The sequence below is a fragment of the Anomaloglossus baeobatrachus genome, chromosome 5 (genome assembly GCF_048569485.1).
Source record: "Anomaloglossus baeobatrachus isolate aAnoBae1 chromosome 5, aAnoBae1.hap1, whole genome shotgun sequence".
In the NCBI taxonomy this organism is placed as follows: domain Eukaryota; kingdom Metazoa; phylum Chordata; class Amphibia; order Anura; family Aromobatidae; genus Anomaloglossus; species Anomaloglossus baeobatrachus.
This window is the reverse complement of record NC_134357.1, coordinates 106,578,744-106,597,635: the sequence shown is the minus strand read 5'-3', so window position 1 is coordinate 106,597,635 and position 18,892 is coordinate 106,578,744. Positions and strand designations below refer to the sequence as shown.

Genomic DNA, 18,892 nt, shown 5'->3' with positions numbered 1-18,892 from the left:
GATTTTCTCCTTCACCGCTCACTTCCAGTCATTATGAAGGTGCTAGAGCAGTGAGCGCTCGCTACACAATGATGCGCTGTAGCAACTCCACTCGCAACATGACTGACATCCTGATCTGCACACTTCAGCCAATAACTGAAAGCAAGTGGTTGCAGGGACAATAAATCTTCATTTTCTCCCTGCAGCCAAGCTGCCAATTACACACTCACATGTTCTAAAAACACTAGGTACTTGCAATATGGCTGCAGGTAAAAGAAAAAAAAAAACAAAAAAACCACCACACTGTCTTTATTACAGGTTCCCTTTAAAAGCACATGACACAATGTCACTTCAGCCTCCAGGAAAAGCAGTGCCAACGTCACATGAAATGGCACTGCTGCAGGAGGCAAGGATCCATTGTTTATTTAAAGTGGGGTCCTAAATTAGTAGTGGACAACTCCTTTAAATGCTGAAGTGTAAAATAATAATAATAAATAATAATAATAATAATAATAATAATAATAATAATAATAATAATAATAATAATAATAATAATAAATAATAATAATAATAAATAATAATAATAAATAATAATAATAATAATAAACAAAGAACTAAAAACCGTTCCAGCATCAGGTCTCCAGAACATACGCCTCCTATTTAAATCAATAGGATTCCAATATCCAGATGTGGCTCCTATCAAAAGATAGCGCAGCTGCAAAATGAAGCATTTCCAGCCCAGGCTGCTGCCGCCAGCACTAAGAGCAGCTGATCAGTGGGGGTGCCGGGTGTCAGACCCCAGCTGATAAGACATTGATGACTTATCCTAAGGATAGGCCATCAATGTTAAAGTAGAGGATAACCTCTTTAATTCTCACTAATGTGTAATGATCGGCGAACCCGGACTGTAAAGTGTAAAGTGTTCGCGTACACGATCCCGAACATGAGCTTTCCTGGGAAGCTCATGTTACAGTTCAGGCCCAGGGGTTGTAAAAAAAAAAAAAAAAAAAAATAAAGCACATTATTAAAAAGAAGGGAATTTTGTTACTTACCGTAAATTCCTTTTCTTCTAGCTCCTATTGGGAGACCCAGACGATTGGGTGTATAGCACTGCCTCCGGAGGCCACACAAAGCATTACACTAAAAAGTGTAAGGCCCCTCCCCTTCTGGCTATACACCCCCCGTGGGATCACGGGCTGCTCAGTTTTAGTGCTAAAGCAAGAAGGAGGAAAGCCAATAACTGGTTTAAACAAATTCACTCCGAAGTAACATCGGAGAACTGAAAACCGTTCAACATGAACAACATGTGTACCCGAACAAGACCAACAATCCCGAAGGACAACAGGGCGGGTGCTGGGTCTCCCAATAGGAGCTAGAAGAAAAGGAATTTACGGTAAGTAACAAAATTCCCTTCTTCTTCGGCGCTCCATTGGGAGACCCAGACGATTGGGACGTCCAAAAGCAGTCCCTGGGTGGGTAAAGAAATACCTCATGTTAGATCTGCAAAGACAGCCTTCCCCTACGGGGAGGTAACTGCCGCCTGCAGGACTCTTCTACCTAGGCTGGCGTCCGCCGAAGCATAGGTATGCACCTGATAATGTTTGGTGAAAGTGTGCAGACTCGACCAGGTAGCTGCCTGGCACACCTGTTGAGCCGTAGCCTGGTGTCGTAATGCCCAGGACGCACCCACGGCTCTGGTAGAGTGGGCCTTCAGCCCTGATGGAACCGGAAGCCCAGCAGAACGGTAGGCTTCAAGAATTGGTTCTTTGATCCATCGAGCCAGGGTGGCTTTGGAAGCCTGCGACCCTTTGCGCTTACCAGCGACAAGGACAAAGAGTGCATCCGAGCGGCGCAGGGGCGCCGTGCGGGAAATGTAGATTCTGAGTGCTCTCACCAGATCTAACAAATGTAAATCCTTTTCATACCGAAGAACTGGATGAGGACAAAAGGAAGGCAAGGAGATATCCTGATTAAGATGAAAAGAGGATACCACCTTAGGGAGAAACTCCTGAATGGGGCGCAGCACTACCTTGTCCTGGTGGAACACCAGGAAGGGAGCCTTGGATGACAGCGCTGCTAGCTCAGACACTCTCCGAAGAGACGTGACCGCCACTAGAAAGGCCACTTTCTGTGAGAGACGAGAAAGTGAAACATCCCTCAGAGGCTCGAAGGGCGGCTTCTGGAGAGCAACTAGTACCCTGTTTAGATCCCATGGATCTAACGGCCGCCTGTACGGAGGGACGATATGACAAACCCCCTGCAGGAACGTGCGCACCTGAGAAAGTCTTGCTAGACGCTTCTGAAAAAACACGGATAGTGCCGAGACTTGCCCTTTAAGGGAGCCGAGCGACAAGCCCTTTTCCAACCCAGATTGCAGGAAGGAAAGAAAAGTAGGTAACGCGAATGGCCAGGGGGATACTCCTTGTGCAGAGCACCAGGATAAGAAAATCCTCCACGTTCTGTGGTAGATCTTAGCAGAAGTGGACTTGCCACCATGAGACAGGCTAGGAACGACTCCTTGGGATAATCCTGAAGACGCTAGGATCCAGGACTCAATGGCCAAACAGTCAGGTTCAGGGCCGCAGAATTCCGATGGAAAAACGGCCCTTGGGACAGTAAGTCTGGTCGGTCTGGTAGTGTCCACGGTTGGCCGACCGTGAGATGCCACAGATCCGGGTACCACGACCTCCTCGGCCAGTCTGGGGCGACGAGTATGACGCGGCTGCAATCGGATCTGATCTTGCGTAGCACTCTGGGCAAGAGTGCCAGAGGTGGGAACACATAAGGGAGCCGGAACTGCGACCAATCTTGCACTAGGGCGTCTTCCGCCAGAGCTCTGTGATCGCGAGACCGCGCCATGAACGTCAGGACCTTGTTGTTGTGCCGCGACGCCATTAGGTCGACGTCCGGCACCCCCCAGCGGCGGCAGATTTCCTGAAACACGTCCGGGTGAAGGGACCATTCCCCTGCGTCCATACCCTGGCGACTGAGGAAGTCTGCTTCCCAGTTTTCTACGCCCGGGATGTGAACCGCTGATATGGTGGATGCTCTGTCCTCCACCCACAGCAGAATACGCCGGACTTCCTGGAAGGCTTGCCGACTGCGTGTCCCTCCCTGGTGGTTGATGTATGCCACCGCTGTGGAGTTGTCCGACTGAATTCGGATCTGCTTTCCTTCCAGCCACTGCTGGAAAGCTAGTAGGGCTAGATACACTGCCCTGATTTCCAGAACATTGATCTGAAGGGTGGACTCCTGCTGAGTCCACGTCCCTTGAGCCCTGTGGTGGAGAAAAACTGCTCCCCACCCTGACAGACTTGCGTCTGTCGTGACCACTGCCCAGGATGGGGGCAGGAATGATCTTCCCTGTGATAATGAGGTGGGAAGAAGCCACCATTGCAGAGAGTCCTTGGCCGTCTGGGAAAGGGAGACTTTCCTGTCCAGGGAAGTTGACTTCCCGTCCCATTGGCGGAGAATGTCCCATTGAAGTGGGCGCAGATGAAACTGTGCAAACGGGACTGCTTCCATTGCTGCCACCATCTTCCCTAGGAAGTGCATGAGGCGCCTTAAGGAGTGCGACTGACCGTGAAGGAGAGACTGTACCCCTGTCTGTAGTGACCGCTGCTTGTCCAGCGGAAGCTTCACTATCGCTGGCAGAGTATGAAACTCCATGCCAAGATACGTTAGTGATTGAGTCGGTGACAGATTTGACTTTGAAAAGTTGATGATCCACCCGAAAGTCTGGAGAGTCTCCAGCGCAACATTCAGGCTGTGTTGGCACGCCTCTTGAGAGGGTGCTTTGACAAGTAGATCGTCCAAGTAAGGGATCACCGAGTGTCCCTGGGAGTGCAAGACTGCTACCACTGCCGCCATGACCTTGGTGAAAACCCGTGGGGCTGTCGCCAGACCAAATGGCAGAGCTACGAACTGGAGATGTTCGTGACCTATCACAAAACGTAGAAAACGTTGGTGCTCTGTAGCAATCGGCACGTGGAGATAAGCATCTTTGATGTCTATTGATGCAAGGAAATCTCCTTGAGACATTGAGGCAATGACGGAGCGGAGGGATTCCATCCGGAACCGCCTGGCGTTCACATGCTTGTTGAGCAGCTTTAGGTCCAGAACAGGACGGAACGAGCCGTCCTTTTTTGGAACCACAAAGAGATTGGAGTAAAAACCTTGCCCTTGTTCCTGAAGAGGAACAGGGATCACCACTCCTTCTGCTCTTAGTGAGCCCACCGCCTGCAGAAGAGCCTCTGCTCGGTCGGGATGTGGGGAAGTTCTGAAGAACCGAGGCGGAGGACGAGAACTGAACTCTATCCTGTACCCGTGGGACAAAATGTCTGTTACCCACCGGTCCTTGACCTGTGGCAGCCAAATGTCGCAAAAGCGGGAGAGCCTGCCACCGACCGAGGATGCGGAGGGAGGAGGCCGAGAGTCATGAGGCAGCCGCCTTGGAAGCGGTTCCTCCGGTTGCTTTCTTGGGGCGTGAGTGAGCCCGCCAGGAATCTGAGCCCTTTTGCTCTTTGAGTCCCTTTGGACGAGGAGAATTGGGCCTTGCCAGAGCCTCGAAAGGACCGAAACCTCGACTGCCACCTCCTTTGTTGAGGTTTGCTTGATCTGGGCTGGGGTAAGGAGGAGTCTTTACCCTTGGACTGTTTAATGATTTCAGCCAATTGCTCACCAAACAGTCTGTCTACAGATAGTGGCAAGCTGGTTAAACATTTTTTGGAAGCAGAATCCGCTTTCCATTCTTTTAACCACAAGGCTCTGCGCAAAACCACCGAGTTGGCAGACGCCATTGAGGTACGGCTCGTAGAGTCCAGGACAGCGTTGATAGCATAGGTCGCGAACGCAGACATTTGCGAAGTTAAGGACTCCACTTGCGGCACTGCTGGACGTATGATAGAGTCCACCTGTGCCAGACCAGCTGAAATAGCTTGGAGTGCCCACACGGCCGCGAATGCTGGAGCAAATGACGCGCCAATAGCTTCATAGACAGATTTCAACCAAAGGTCCATCTGTCTGTCATTGGCATCTTTAAGTGAAGCCCCATCCTCCACTGCAACTATGGATCTAGCCGCAAGCCTGGAGATTGGGGGATCCACCTTTGGACACTGGGTCCAGCGTTTGACCACGTCAGGGGGAAAGGGATAACGTGTATCCTTAAGACGTTTGGAGAAACGCTTGTCTGGATAAGCCTGGTGTTTCTGGACTGATTCTCTGAAGTCAGCGTGGTCCAGAAAAGTACTCAGTTTACGCTTGGGATACCTGAAATGGAACTTCTCCTGCTGTGCAGCTGCCTCTTCTGCTGAAGGGGCTGGGGGAGAAATATCCAATAGTCTATTGATGGCCGCTATAAGGTCATTTACCATGGCGTCACCATCAGGAGTATCCAGATTGAGAGCGGTCTCAGGATTAGACTCCTGATCACCCTCCTCTGTCTCATCACGCAGAGACTCTTCTCGCTGAGACCCTGATCCGCGTGATGACGTGGAGGGTCTCTCCCAGCGAGCTCGCTTAGGCTGCCTGGGACTGTCATCTGAGTCAGAGCCTTCAGCCTGAGATGCCTGGGACCCCCTTGAAGCACGGATTAACTCCAACTGAGGGGGACCGGGGAACATTGACGCAGCAGTGTCCATGGTCTGAGTGACCGGCCTGGCCTGCAAGGTCTCTAGGATTTTTGTCATAGTGACAGACATCTTGTCAGCAAAAACTGCAAACTCTGTCCCCGTCACCGGGACAGGGTTCACCGGTGACTCTGCCTGGGCCACTACCACCATAGACTCCGGCTGACGAAGTGGCACAGGGACCGAACATTGCACACAATGGGGGTCTTTGGAACCTGCCGGTAGATCAGCCCCACAAGCGGCACAAGCAGCGTATACAGCCTGTGTCTTGGCACCCTTGCGTTTTGCGGATGACATGTTGTCGTCTCCTCAGAGCAATATAGGGTATACAGCCAAGAAGCGACCTTACAGTGCAATATATATATATATATATATATATATATATATATATATATATATATATATATATATATATATATATATATATATATATATATATATATATATATATATATATATATATATATATATATATATATATATATATATATATATATATATATGGTATAGAGAAAAAAATACACCAATATAACACTGTGGCACTAGTGGGACCAGCACTAATGTGCTGCTTACAGCCCGCTTAACGCGGGTGTGTGGTCGCCAGAAATCCCTTGTCTGGGTCTCCCAGAGCCTGTGTCCGTTCTCCAGCCAGACTGCATGTAGGAATGGCTGCCGGCGTCCTGTGGAGAGGGGCGGGCCCTGGGCGTGCTGCCGACAAAGAGCGGGAACTGGCGTCCCACTGTGCCCAGTGAGAGGGCTGGAGTATGTAAATCAGACTCCAGCCCTCGGCGCTGACTACCGTACAGCGTCTCTCCCTTGCCCTGATTGACAGGGTGGGGGCGGGAACGAAGCGGAGCTAGGCCGCAAAAGCCGGGGACTAGATTTATAAGCGCCGCCGTCGTAAAAGCACGGTCGGCGCTAAGTCCCCGGCGCACCAGAAGTCTCAGCCGCGCCGCTGCTCCAGGGGCGGCCGGCGCGGCAGTCCCCAACACATAAAGTCCCTCAGAGAAACTGCAGTGACTGTAACCCCAGCGCGCAGCGCTACTGTCCCCGGCGCACTAGCACACCCAGCAAGTCTGGAGTGTGCGCGGCCTGTCCCTACGGGGACACAGAGTACCTGAAAGTCGCAGGGCCTTGTCCCTGAACGGTACCCAGCTCCGTATCCAGCAGGTTCTACGGGTCTGTGGATGGAGCCCGGCCTCAGGGCTTGGGGGCCGGTAAGATCCCACTTCCTCAGAGCCCTCAGGGGGATGGGGAAGGAAAGCAGCATGTGGGCTCCAGCCTCCGTACCCACAATGGGTACCTCAACCTTAACAAACACCGCCAATAGGAATGGGGTGAGAAGGGAGCATGCTGGGGGCCCTAGTATGGGCCCTCTTTTCTTCCATCCGATATAGTCAGCAGCTACTGCTGACTAAACAGTGGAGCTATGCGTGGATGTCTGACCTCCTTCGCACAAAGCTTGAAAACTGAGCAGCCAGTGATCCCACTGGGGGTGTATAGCCAGAAGGGGAGGGGCCTTACACTTTTTAGTGTAATGCTTTGTGTGGCCTCCGGAGGCAGTGCTATACACCCAATCGTCTGGGTCTCCCAATGGAGCGCCGAAGAAAGGGGGATTCCGAAGAGAGCGCAGCCAAATCAGAAACTCTCCTGAGAGAAGTTATGGCTACTAGAAAAACCACTTTCTGTGAAAGTCTAAACAAGGGAACCTCCCTGAGAGGCTCAAAGGGGGGTTTCTGTAAGGCCGTGAGGACCAGATTAAGGTCCCAGGGATCCAAGGGCCGCCGGTAAGGAGGAATGATGTGAGATGCGCCCTGCATGAAGGTGCGCACCTGAGCCAGCCGGGCGATACGCCGCTGGAACAATACAGACAGAGCCGACACCTGTACCTTAAGGGAACTGAGGGACAGACCTAGCTGTAGACCAGACTGTAGAAAAGACAGGATGGTCGGCAAGGAGAACAGCCAAGGAGCATGGTCGGAAGAGCGACACCAGGACAGGAAAATCCTCCAAGTCCTGTGGTAAATCTTGGCCGAGGAAGACTTCCGAGCCTGAGTCATAGTGGAGATTACCTCAGAGGGAATGCCTGAAGCCGTCAGGATCCAGGACTCAAGAGCCACGCCGTCAATCTGAGAGCCGCGGAATTCTGGCGGAAGAACGGACCTTGAGAGAGAAGGTCTGGGCGGTCCGGGAGATGCCACGGCACCTCTACGGACAGACAGAGCAGTTCTGGGTACCAAGCTCGCCTGGGCCAGTCCGGAGCAATGATTATGACTCGACGGCCCTCCATTCTGATCTTGCGCAGAACCCTGGGCAAGAGGGCTAGAGGGGGGAACACATAGGCCAGACGGAACTGAGACCAATCTTGAACCAGTGCGTCCGCTGCGAAGGCCTGAGGATCGTGGGAGCGAGCCACGTAAACCGGAACCTTGTTGTTGTGCCGGGATGCCATCAGATCTACTTCCGGAGTGCCCCACTTGCGGCAGATTGATCTGAACACTGACGGGTGCAGGGCCCACTCGCCGCTGTCCACGGTTTGACGGCTGAGATAATCGGCCTCCCAGTTTTCTACGCCTGGGATGTGGACTGCAGAAATGGTGGACTTGGAGTCCTCCGTCCACTGGAGGATTCGTTGAACCTCCAACATCGCCAGACGGCTGCGAGTCCCGCCTTGGTGATTGATGTAGGCAACCGCTGTCGCATTGTCCGACTGAACTCGAATGTTCCTGCCCGCCAACAGGTGGTGAAAGGCTAGGAGAGCTAGAAGCACAGCTCTGATCTCCAGCACATTGATCGAGAGGGCTGATTCGGACGGAGTCCAAGTGCCCTGTGCTCGGTGATGGAGAAAAACTGCTCCCCAACCGGAGAGGCTGGCATCCGTGGTGAGAATCACCCAGGATGGAGTCAGGAAGGAGCGTCCCTGTGACCGAGAGAGGGGCCGAAGCCACCACCGAAGGGAGCTCCTGGTCTGTGACGACAGAGCCACCAGCCTGTGCAAGGAAGAGATCCGCTTGTCCCAACAGCGAAGAATGTCCAGCTGCAGGGGACAGAGATGGAACTGGGCAAAGGGAACCGCCTCCATTGACGCCACCATCTGACCCAGCACCTGCATGAGGTGTCTGATGGACTGACGGCGGTGCCTCAGCAGAGAGCGCACCGCCAGACGAAGGGACTGCTGTTTGACTAATGGCAACTTGACAAGTGCCGGCAGAGTCTCGAATTGTATCCCTAGGTACAAAAGTACCTGGGTCGGGGTCAGAGAGGATTTGGGCAGGTTGACAAGCCACCCGAATTGAACGAGCGTGGCGAGAGTGAGTGAGACACTCCGCTGGCAGTCTGCACTGGATGAGGCCTTGACTAGAAGGTCGTCCAGGTAAGGAATCACTGCCAACCCCTGGAGGTGCAGAACCGCAACCACTGCTGCCATGACCTTGGTGAATACTCGAGGGGCCGTGGCCAACCCGAAGGGGAGAGCCACGAATTGGAAATGTTCCTCCCCGATTGCAAAGCGTAGCCAACGCTGGTGTGAAACCGCAATAGGCACATGCAGATAGGCATCTCTGATGTCGATGGATGCCAGAAAATCTCCTTGGGTCATTGAAGCAATGACCGATCTTAGAGATTCCATGCGAAAGCGCCGCACCTGAACATGCTTGTTGAGAAGCTTGAGATCCAGGATGGGCCGGAAGGAACCGTCCTTCTTGGGGACTAGAAAAAGGTTTGAGTAGAAACCGCTGAACCGTTCCCGGGTGGGAACCGGAACAATTACCCCGTTGGCCTGCAGGGAAGCCACGGCCTGAGAGAAGGCGGCGGCTTTGGAGCAGGGGGGGGGGGGGGTGGACAGAAAAAATCTGTTTGGCGGGCTGGATGAAAATTCTATCCTGTAGCCGTGGGAGATGATATCCCGCACCCACTGATCGGAGACGTGTTGAAACCACACGTCGCCAAAGCGGGAGAGCCTGCCACCGACCAAGGACGTTGCTGGCGCAGCCAGATAGTCAAGAGGGGGCTGCCTTAGTGGCAGCGGCTCCTCCGGTCTTTTGAGGACGCGGCCTCGCGCGCCAGTTGGGTTTACGATCCTTTGCTGCGGTAGTGGACGAGGTCGAGGGCTTAGAGGACGACCAGTTGGAGGAACGAAAGGAACGAAACCTCGATTGGTTCCTGCCCTGGACAGGTTTCCTGGCTTTAGTTTGTGGCAAGGAAGTACTCTTCCCGCCAGTAGCTTCCTTAATTATTTCATCCAGTTGTTCACCAAACAGCCGGGACCCAGTAAAAGGAAGACTCGCAAGGTACTTCTTAGAGGAAGCGTCTGCTTTCCACTCTCGAAGCCACAAGATCCTGCGGATCGCGAGGGAGTCAGCAGAGGCCACCGCCGTGCGGTGAGAAGCCTCCAGGATGGCAGACATGGCGTAGGATGAAAAAGCCGAAGCTTGAGAAGTTAAGGCATCCATCTCAGGTATAGAGTCCCTGGTGAGGGAATGAATCTCCGCCAGAGAGGCAGAGACTGCCTTAAGAGCCCACACTGCCGCAAAAGACGGGGAGAACGAGGCTCCTGCCGCCTCATATACAGACTTGGCCAGAAGGTCAACCTGGCGGTCAGTGGGATCCTTAAGAGAAGTGCCATCAGCCACAGCTACGACTGTGCGGGCTGAGATTATAGACACCGGAGGGTCTACCTTTGGGGACTGAGCCCATTCCTTAACCACCTCTGGTGGAAAAGGAAAACGGTCATCAGAACTACGCTTCGGAAAACGTTTGTCAGGACAGGCCCTGGGCTTGGAGACAGTGGCCTGAAAAGCGGAGTGGTTAAAAAGAAGGGAATTTTGTTACTTACCGTAAATTCCTTTTCTTCTAGCTCCTATTGGGAGACCCAGACGATTGGGTGTATAGCTACTGCCTCCGGAGGCCACACAAAGCATTACACTAAAAAGTGTAAGGCCCCTCCCCTTCTGGCTATACACCCCCAGTGGGATCACTGGCTCACCAGTTTTAGTGCAAAAGCAAGAAGGAGGAAAGCCAATAACTGGTTAAACAAATTCACTCCGAGTAACATCGGAGAACTGAAAAACCGTTCAACATGAACAACATGTGTACCCGAAAAAACCCAAAAATCCCGAAGGACAACAGGGCGGGTGCTGGGTCTCCCAATAGGAGCTAGAAGAAAAGGAATTTACGGTAAGTAACAAAATTCCCTTCTTCTTCGTCGCTCCATTGGGAGACCCAGACGATTGGGACGTCCAAAAGCTGTCCCTGGGTGGGTAAATTAATACCTCAAGTTAGAGCTGCAAAACAGCTCTCCCCTACGAGGAGGCAACCGCCGCCTGCAGGACTCCTCTACCTAGGCTGGCGTCTGCCGAAGCATAGGTATGCACCTGATAATGTTTGGTGAAAGTGTGCAGACTCGACCAGGTAGCTGCCTGGCACACCTGTTGAGCCGTAGCCTGGTGTCGTAATGCCCAGGACGCACCCACGGCTCTGGTAGAATGGGCCTTCAGCCCTGATGGAACCGGAAGCCCAGCAGAACGGTAGGCTTCAAGAATTGGTTCTTTGATCCATCGAGCCAGGGTGGCTTTGGAAGCCTGCGACCCTTTGCGCTTACCAGCGACAAGGACAAAGAGTGCATCGGAACGGCGCAGGGGCGCCGTGCGGGAAATGTAGATTCTGAGTGCTCTCACCAGATCTAACAAATGTAAATTCATCTCATACCGATGAACTGCATGAGGACAAAAAGAAGGCAAAGAGATATCCTGATTAAGATGAAAAGAGGATACCACCTTCGGGAGAAACTCCTGAATGGGGCGCAGCACTACCTTGTCCTGGTGGAAGACCAGGAAATGAGCCTTGGATGACAGCGCTGCTAGCTCAGACACTCTCCGAAGAGATGTGATCGCTACCAGTAAAGCCACTTTCTGTGATAGTCTAGAAAGTGAAACCTCCCTCAGAGGCTCGAAGGGCGGCTTCTGGAGGGCAACTAGTACCCTGTTCAGATCCCATGGATCTAACGGCCGCTTGTACGGGGGTACAATATGACAAACCCCCTGCAGGAACGTGCGCACCTTAGGAAGCCGTGCTAGACGCTTTTGAAAAAAGACGGATAGCGCCGAGACTTGCCCTTTAAGGGAGCCGAGCGACAAACCTTTTTCTAACCCAGATTGCAGGAAAGAAAGAAAGGTAGGCAATGCCAAAGGCCAGGGAGACACTCCCTGAGCAGAGCACCAGGATAAGAATATCTTCCACGTTCTGTGGTAGATCTTAGCGGACGTGGGCTTCCTAGCCTGTCTCATGGTGGCAACGACCCCTTGGGATAATCCTGAAGACCCTAGGATCCAGGACTCAATGGCCACACAGTCAGGTTCAGGGCCGCAGAATTCCGATGGAAAAACGGCCCTTGGGACAGTAAGTCCGGTCGGTCTGGTAGTGCCGACGGTTGGCCGACCGTGAGATGCCACAGATCCGGATACCACGCCCTCCTTGGCCAGTCTGGGGCGACGAGTATGACGCGGCTGTAGTCGGATCTGATCTTGCGTAGCACTCTGGGCAAGAGTGCGAGAGGTGGAAACACATAAGGGAGCCGGAACTGCGACCAATCTTGCACTAAGGCGTCTGCCGCCAGAGTTCTGTGATCGCGAGACCGTGCTATGAAGGTTGGGACCTTGTTGTTGTGCCTGGACGCCATTAGGACGACGTCCGGCCTTCCCCAGCGGCTACAGATTTCCTGAAACACGTCCGGGTGAAGGGACCATTCCCCTGCGTCCATGCCCTGGCGGCTGAGGAAGTCTGCTTCCCAGTTTTCTACGCCGGGGATGTGAACTGCGGATACGGTGGAGGCCGTGGCTTCCACCCACGTCAGAATCCGCCGGACTTCCTGGAAGGCTTGCCGACTGCGTGTCCCTCCTTGGTGATTGATGTATGTCACCGCTGTGGAGTTGTCCGACTGAATTCGGATCTGCTTTCCTTCCAGCCACTGCTGGAAGGCTAGTAGGGCAAGATACACTGCTCTGATTTCCAGAACATGGATCTGAAGGGTGGACTCCTGCTGAGTCCACGTACCCTGAGCCCTGTGGTGGAGAAAAACTGCTCCCCACCCTGACAGACTCGCGTCTGTCGTGACTACCGCCCAAGACGGTGGTAGGAAGGATCTTCCCTGTGATAATGAGGTGGGAAGAAGCCACCATTGCAGAGAGTCCTTCCGAAAAGGATACTTTCCTGTTCAGGGATGTTGACTTCCCGTCCCATTGGCGGAGAATGTCCCAATAAGAGGACGCAGATGAAACTGCGCAAACGGAACCGCCTCCATTGCCGCCACCATCTTCCCGAGGAAGTGCATGAGGCGTCTTAAGGAGTGCGACTGACCTAGACGGAGAGTCTGCACCCCAGTCTGTAGTGACCGCTGCTTGTCCAGCGGAAGCTTCACTAGCGCTGACAGGGTATGAAAACTCCATGCCAAGCTACGTTAGTGATTGGGTCGGTGACAGGTTTGACTTTGAAAAGTCGATGATCCACCCGAACGTCTGGAGAGTCTCCAGCGCAACATTCAGGCTGAGTTGGCATGCCTCTTGAGAGAGTGCCTTGACAAGTAGATCGTCCAAGTAAGGGATCACAGAGTGTCCCTGTGAGTGCAAGACTGCTACCACTGCCGTCATGACCTTGGCGAACACCCGTGGGGCTGTCGCCAGCCCGAATGGCAGAGCTACGAACTGAAGATGTAGAAAAACATTGGTGCTCTGTAGCAATCGGCACGTGGAGATAAGCATCTTTGATGTCTATTGATGCTAGGAAATTTCCTTGAGACATTGAGGCAATGACGGAGCGGAGGTATCATCCGGAACCGCCTGGCCTCCACGTGCTTGTTGAGCAGTTTTAGGTCCAGAACGGAACGGAAAGAGCCATCCTTGTTTGGCACCACAACCAGATTGGAGGAAAACCGTGTCTTGTTCCTGAAGAGGAACCGGGATAATCACTCCTTATGCCTGCAGAAGAGCATCGGCTCGGTGGGGAGGTGGGGACGTTCTGAAGAATCGAGTCGGAGGACGAGAACAGAACTCTGTCCTGTGCACGTGGGCACACTGTCCCTCACCCACCGGTCTGTGACCTGTGGCAGCTAAATGTCGCCAAAGGTGAGCGAGTCTGCCATCAACCGCGGATGCGGAAAGATGAGAGAGCTGAGAGTCATGAGGAGACCGCCTTGGTAGCGGTTCCTCCGGCTGCCTTCCTTGGGCGTGATTGAGCCCGGCCGGCAGCTGAGCCCCTCTGAGGCTTTTCAGCCCTTTTGGACGAGGACAATTGGGACCTGCCCGAGCCTGGGAAGGACCGAAACCTCGACTGTCCTTCCAGGACAGCATTAATAGAGTAAGTCGCAATGCAGACATTGCGAGGTTACGGACGCCCCTGCGGCACAGATGTACCTGTGCTCAAGACCAGCTGCGCAAGAACAGCTGAAAAGCTTAGGGTGCCCATACGGCTGTGAATGCCGGAGCAACCGACACGCCGATAGCCTCATAGACAGATTTCAACCAGAGTCCATCTGTCTGTCAATGGCATCTGTAAGTGAAGTCCCATCTCCACTGCAACTATGGCTCTAGCCGCAAGCCTGGAGATTGGAGAATCCACCTTTGGACCTCTGGGTCCAACGCCTGACCACGTCAGGGGGAAAATGATAACGTGTATCCGTAATACGTTTGGAGAAAACGCTTATCTGGGAAGCGTGGTGTTCCTGGACTGCTTCTCTGAAGTCAGCGTGGCCAGAACAATACTCAATATACGTTTGAGCTACTGAAATGGGACTTCTCCTGCTGTGAAGCTGACTCCTCCGCTGGGGGAGCTGAGGGAGAAAGATCCAACATTCCATTGATGGACGCTATAGGATCATGCCTTATGGCGTCACCATCCGGTGTATCCGGAGTGAGAGCGGTGTCAGGATCAAAGTCCTGATGAGCTACGTCTGCCTCATCATACAGAGAGCCTCCTGGGACCCCCCCCGGAGCACCGATTTTATTTCAAGTGAGGGTGGCCAGGGAGCAATGATCCAGATTGCCCATGGCCTGTCCGGACTGCAAGTCTCTATCCCCTTGCAACTCCGTCCCTGTCCTTGGACAGGGTTGAGAGGTGGTTCTTTTGGCCACGTCAAGTAGAGACCCCGGCTGACCAAGTGCTACAGGGGAGCATTGCACCCAATGGGGAGCAGTGCCGTGGAACAGTATCACATGCAGCAAAAACAGCATCGAAAGCCTGTGTTGCTTATATGCTGCTGCCGACTTATAGAGCCAAGAATGGCGACCGTACAGTGCAATGTATATCATACAAGCATAAAGTACAAATGAACACTGCAGCACATGCAATACAAGCAGCATAGAAAGCCTGCTTTTCTGCTGCTGTAGACTAGCCATCTAGGGGAATATAGCCCAGAATAGCGACCATACAGTGCAATGTATAGCATACAGGCATAAGTACAAATGAACACTGCAACACCTGCAATACAAGCAGCATAGAAAAAAAAACCTGTGCCTCAGCACCCTTGCTTTTCTGCTGCTGTAGTCTAGCCATTCTATGGCGAATATAGCCAAGACTAGCGACCGTACAGTGCAGTGTATAGCATACAAGCATAAATACACATGAACACCTCAGTACGTGCAATACAAGCAGCATAGAAAGCCTGTGCCTTAGCACCCATGCTTTCCTGCTGCTGATGTGTCGCCATCTAAGAGGGCATATAGCCCAAAATAGCGACCTATGCAGTGTACTTAAAATACAAATAGACAAACTGCGGTATTTAGTGTCAGCACCCCAGGTGCCGCTTACCGCCCGCCTATAAGCGGGTGTGTGGTCGCCCTAGTCCTGTTGTTTGCCCAGAGTCCGTTCTCTCAGCTCGGGCTGCAGGAATGGCTGCCGGCGTCCTTCTCCAGCTCGTATGAGTAGGGGCGGGCCGTGGGCGTGCCCCAAGTCAGAGCGGGAAACCGGCGTCCCACAGTGTCTAGTGAGAGGGCTGGAGCATGTAAATAAGGCTCCAGCCCTCGGCGCTGCTGATTGACAGGGTGGGGGCGGGAACGAAGCTGAGCTAGGCCGCAAAAGCCGGGGACTGGATTTATAAGCGCCGCCGCCGTAAAAGCGCGGTCGGCGCTAAGTCCCCGGCGCACTACAAGTCCCAGCCGCGCCGCCGCTCCCGGAGCGTCCGGCGCGGTAGTTCCCAATACACAAAGTCACTCAGCAAAGCTGCAGTGACTGTAACCCTTTACTGTCCCCGGCGCACTAGCACACCCAGCAAGTCTGGAGTGTGCTGTGCCTGTGTGTACGGGGACACAGAGTACCTGAATGGTGCAGGGCCATGTCCCTGAACGGCACTCCCGCTCCACATCCAGCAGGTTCAATGGGTCTGTGGATGGAGCCCGGCCTCAGGGCTTTGGGGCCGGTAAGATCCCACTTCCTCAGAGCCCCTCAGGGGGATGGGGAAGGAAAACAGCATGTGGGCTCCAGCCGCCGTACCAGCAATAGGTACCTCAACCTTACAAACCACCAGTGGGGTGAGAAGGGAGCATGCTGGGGGCCCTATATGGGCCCTCTTTTCTTCCATCCGATATAGTCAGCAGCTACTGCTGACTAAACAGTGGAGCTATGCGTGGATGTCTGACCTCCTTCGCACAAAGCCGAAAACTGGTGAGCCAGTGATCCCACTGGGGGTGTATAGCCAGAAGGGGAGGGGCCTTACACTTTTTAGTGTAATGCTTTGTGTGGCCTCCGGAGGCAGTTGCTATACACCCAATCGTCTGGGTCTCCCAATGGAGCGACGAAGAAATGTACTCTTAGCTCTCTTAGGTGAGGCAAACTGGTGTATCTCTACCAGAGAGGCTTGTTCCTCTGACTCTGGTGGGTTAAGGTTCAGTACGGAGTTAATGGACGCAATCAAGTCACTAACATCCGCATCACCCTCAGACAAGTCAATGGGGTACATAGAGGTAGCGTCTGAGCCCACAGTAAACGAATCCTCCTCGCCCTGCACCTCGGCTCGTGAATCAGAGCCGTGGGACGAGGAAGGAGAAGGGTCCCTGCGTCTCCGTTTAGGGGGACGGGGTCCTGGGACATGCTCTGAGAGCTCTGCAGAGCTCGGAGCAACAGGGGCATCCTGAGAAGAGTGCTGATGCATGGTCAGCAGAGTCCGGGACAGCTGCCCCATGGAGTCGGCAAAAGATTGGGAAATAGCGTTGGAAAAGGATGCTACCCAAGCCAGGGGTTCAGCCACCGGGGCCAGAACAGCCGGAGGGGTCCCTGAGGAGGCTCCAGGCTGAGACACAACAATGTTAGCACAGGCATCACAATGTGGGTATGTGCTTGGCTCTGGCAGAATGAGCTTACATGCAGTGCATATAGCATACAGCTTTGCAGTCTTGCTCCGGGTGACAGACATGCTGCTGAGGTGGAAGCTCTGCAGTAGTAATACACTCCTATAGAATGTCCTGAGAGTGTATAATAAAAGCCCACAACCAGAGGTTGTGGCTTACCAGACCGCTCTCTGAGTGTGCCCTCCGGATTCCACAGCTCGGCCCCCAGTGAAGCGTCAGCCTTCCTATGAATGCAGCAGCTGCAGGAGCCAGCGCCGATCAGTGTTAGAGAAAATGGTGCTGGGAGGAGGAGGGGGGGCGGAGATTAGCCCCAGAGCGGGAAACCGGAGGGCTAGGGAGAGATGCAGGGGAGGGAAACATCTCCTCAGAGAGGAGTGTCTTCCCCTGCTGCTGGATGGCCGGTGGGCGGCGCCACTCTATTCCCCTGCATGCAGGGGAAGATGAAACCGAAACTAGGCCCAAACAGAAGCCGGGGCCTAGATTTTAACATGCGGCCGACAAGCAGGCTCCTTCGGCGCGGTTCTCAGGGGAAACCCCCAGAACCGGCCGGAATTTACAGTAAATACACAAGACATACTGTCCCCCTAATACAAGTACCCGGGACCCCTGAAAAACGTCTCAATACTTAGCTTTGAGACGCAGGGCCAGTCCCTGAGGGGGGGGTTAAACGCTCCTTCCAGCAGGAACCAGACAGGGCTGCGGATGGAGACCGGTCTTCTGCAAGCAGAGAGGACCGTGGAGGCTCCCACTTCAACCCAGAGCCTCTCAGAGGATGTGAAGGAGCGCGGCATGTGAAGGCTCCAGCCTTATAAGTCAACCTTAACAGCACCGCCGACACAGTGGGGTGAGAAGGGACATGCCGGGAGTCCAGACTGGACCCGCTTTTCTTCCATATCTTTAAAATCAAAATAAAAATGAAAAAAATCAGAGAATGCATGTGTGTGTGTGCCTCCTGAAACACAAAGCATTGAACTGGTTAGATTGTCATCCAGGGGGTGTATATAGCCCGGAGGGAGGAGCTACACGTTTGAGTGTAGTACTTTGTGTGTCCTCCGGAGGCAGAAGCTATACACCCATGGTTTGGGTCTCCCATAAAGGAACGATAAAGAAAACATTATGATCATACTTCGGCTATGTGCCCACGTTGTGGGAAAAAAAAAAAAATCGTGGAATTTGCTGCGGTTCTTTCAAAAATCCGCAGTACAGCGAGTCCCCAGCCATTTCTATAGCATTTTGGAACTGCTGTGCCCATGCTGCGTTTTTTCCCGCAGCGGAAATAATGCGGATTTCCCTGCGGAAAAATCTGCAGCATGTCAATTATTCCTGCGGGTTTTTCCGCGTGATCCTATACTTACCTCCCTTGATAGAAGACACCGGAGTCACTTCCTCCGGTGCAGAGGTGCGCGGTGGAGCCAGGCGCAGGAGGTGGGCGGGGCATGCACGAGCTCCGGTCATGTGACAGCCGGAGCTAGTTGAGGCCCGCCCACCTTCTCCTGCATAGTGCAGAGTGACACGGCCGGAAAGTGAAGTGCTGCATGATGGAGGTAATTATGAACGCCCCGATCACTCAGCACTTGTTCTGCATTGAGGATACAGTGCCGAAGCCATGGTACTGTATCCTCCATGCAGAATGCCCGCAGCACATTCCGCAATACAACCGCAGCATGGAAACAGACAAAGTTGTGCTGCAGATTTCTGGGAGATCCTGCGGAATGTCCTGCGGATATATCCACAGGACACTTTCCCCGTGGGCACATAGCCTTACAGGTCCTGCGACGCGTCCTGAAATCTCTGTCTCCCGCCCACTTCTGCTTCAACATCCGATCATTGCTGTGCCTCCCGGTAAAGCTGCCTAAAGGACCTTCCATGACGTCATAGCCATGTGACCAGTCTGGTGTGAATGTTGTACAGACATTGGCTTATAGACTGGTCACATGGCTATGACATCATGTG

The 18,892-nt window shown here is 53.3% G+C and overlaps 1 protein-coding gene across 1 annotated transcript in view; it reads right to left on the bottom strand.

Moving 5' to 3' along the window:
- KIF20B (kinesin family member 20B) overlaps positions 1–17,179 on the bottom strand; it is a 340,877-nt gene extending 323,698 nt beyond the window's left edge. The window contains exon 1 of the mRNA XM_075348747.1: positions 17,099–17,179. The gene's annotated coding sequence lies outside the window, so the exon portion shown is untranslated. The remainder of the gene's footprint in view (positions 1–17,098) is intronic.
- Between the last annotated feature and the right edge of the window lie 1,713 nt (positions 17,180–18,892).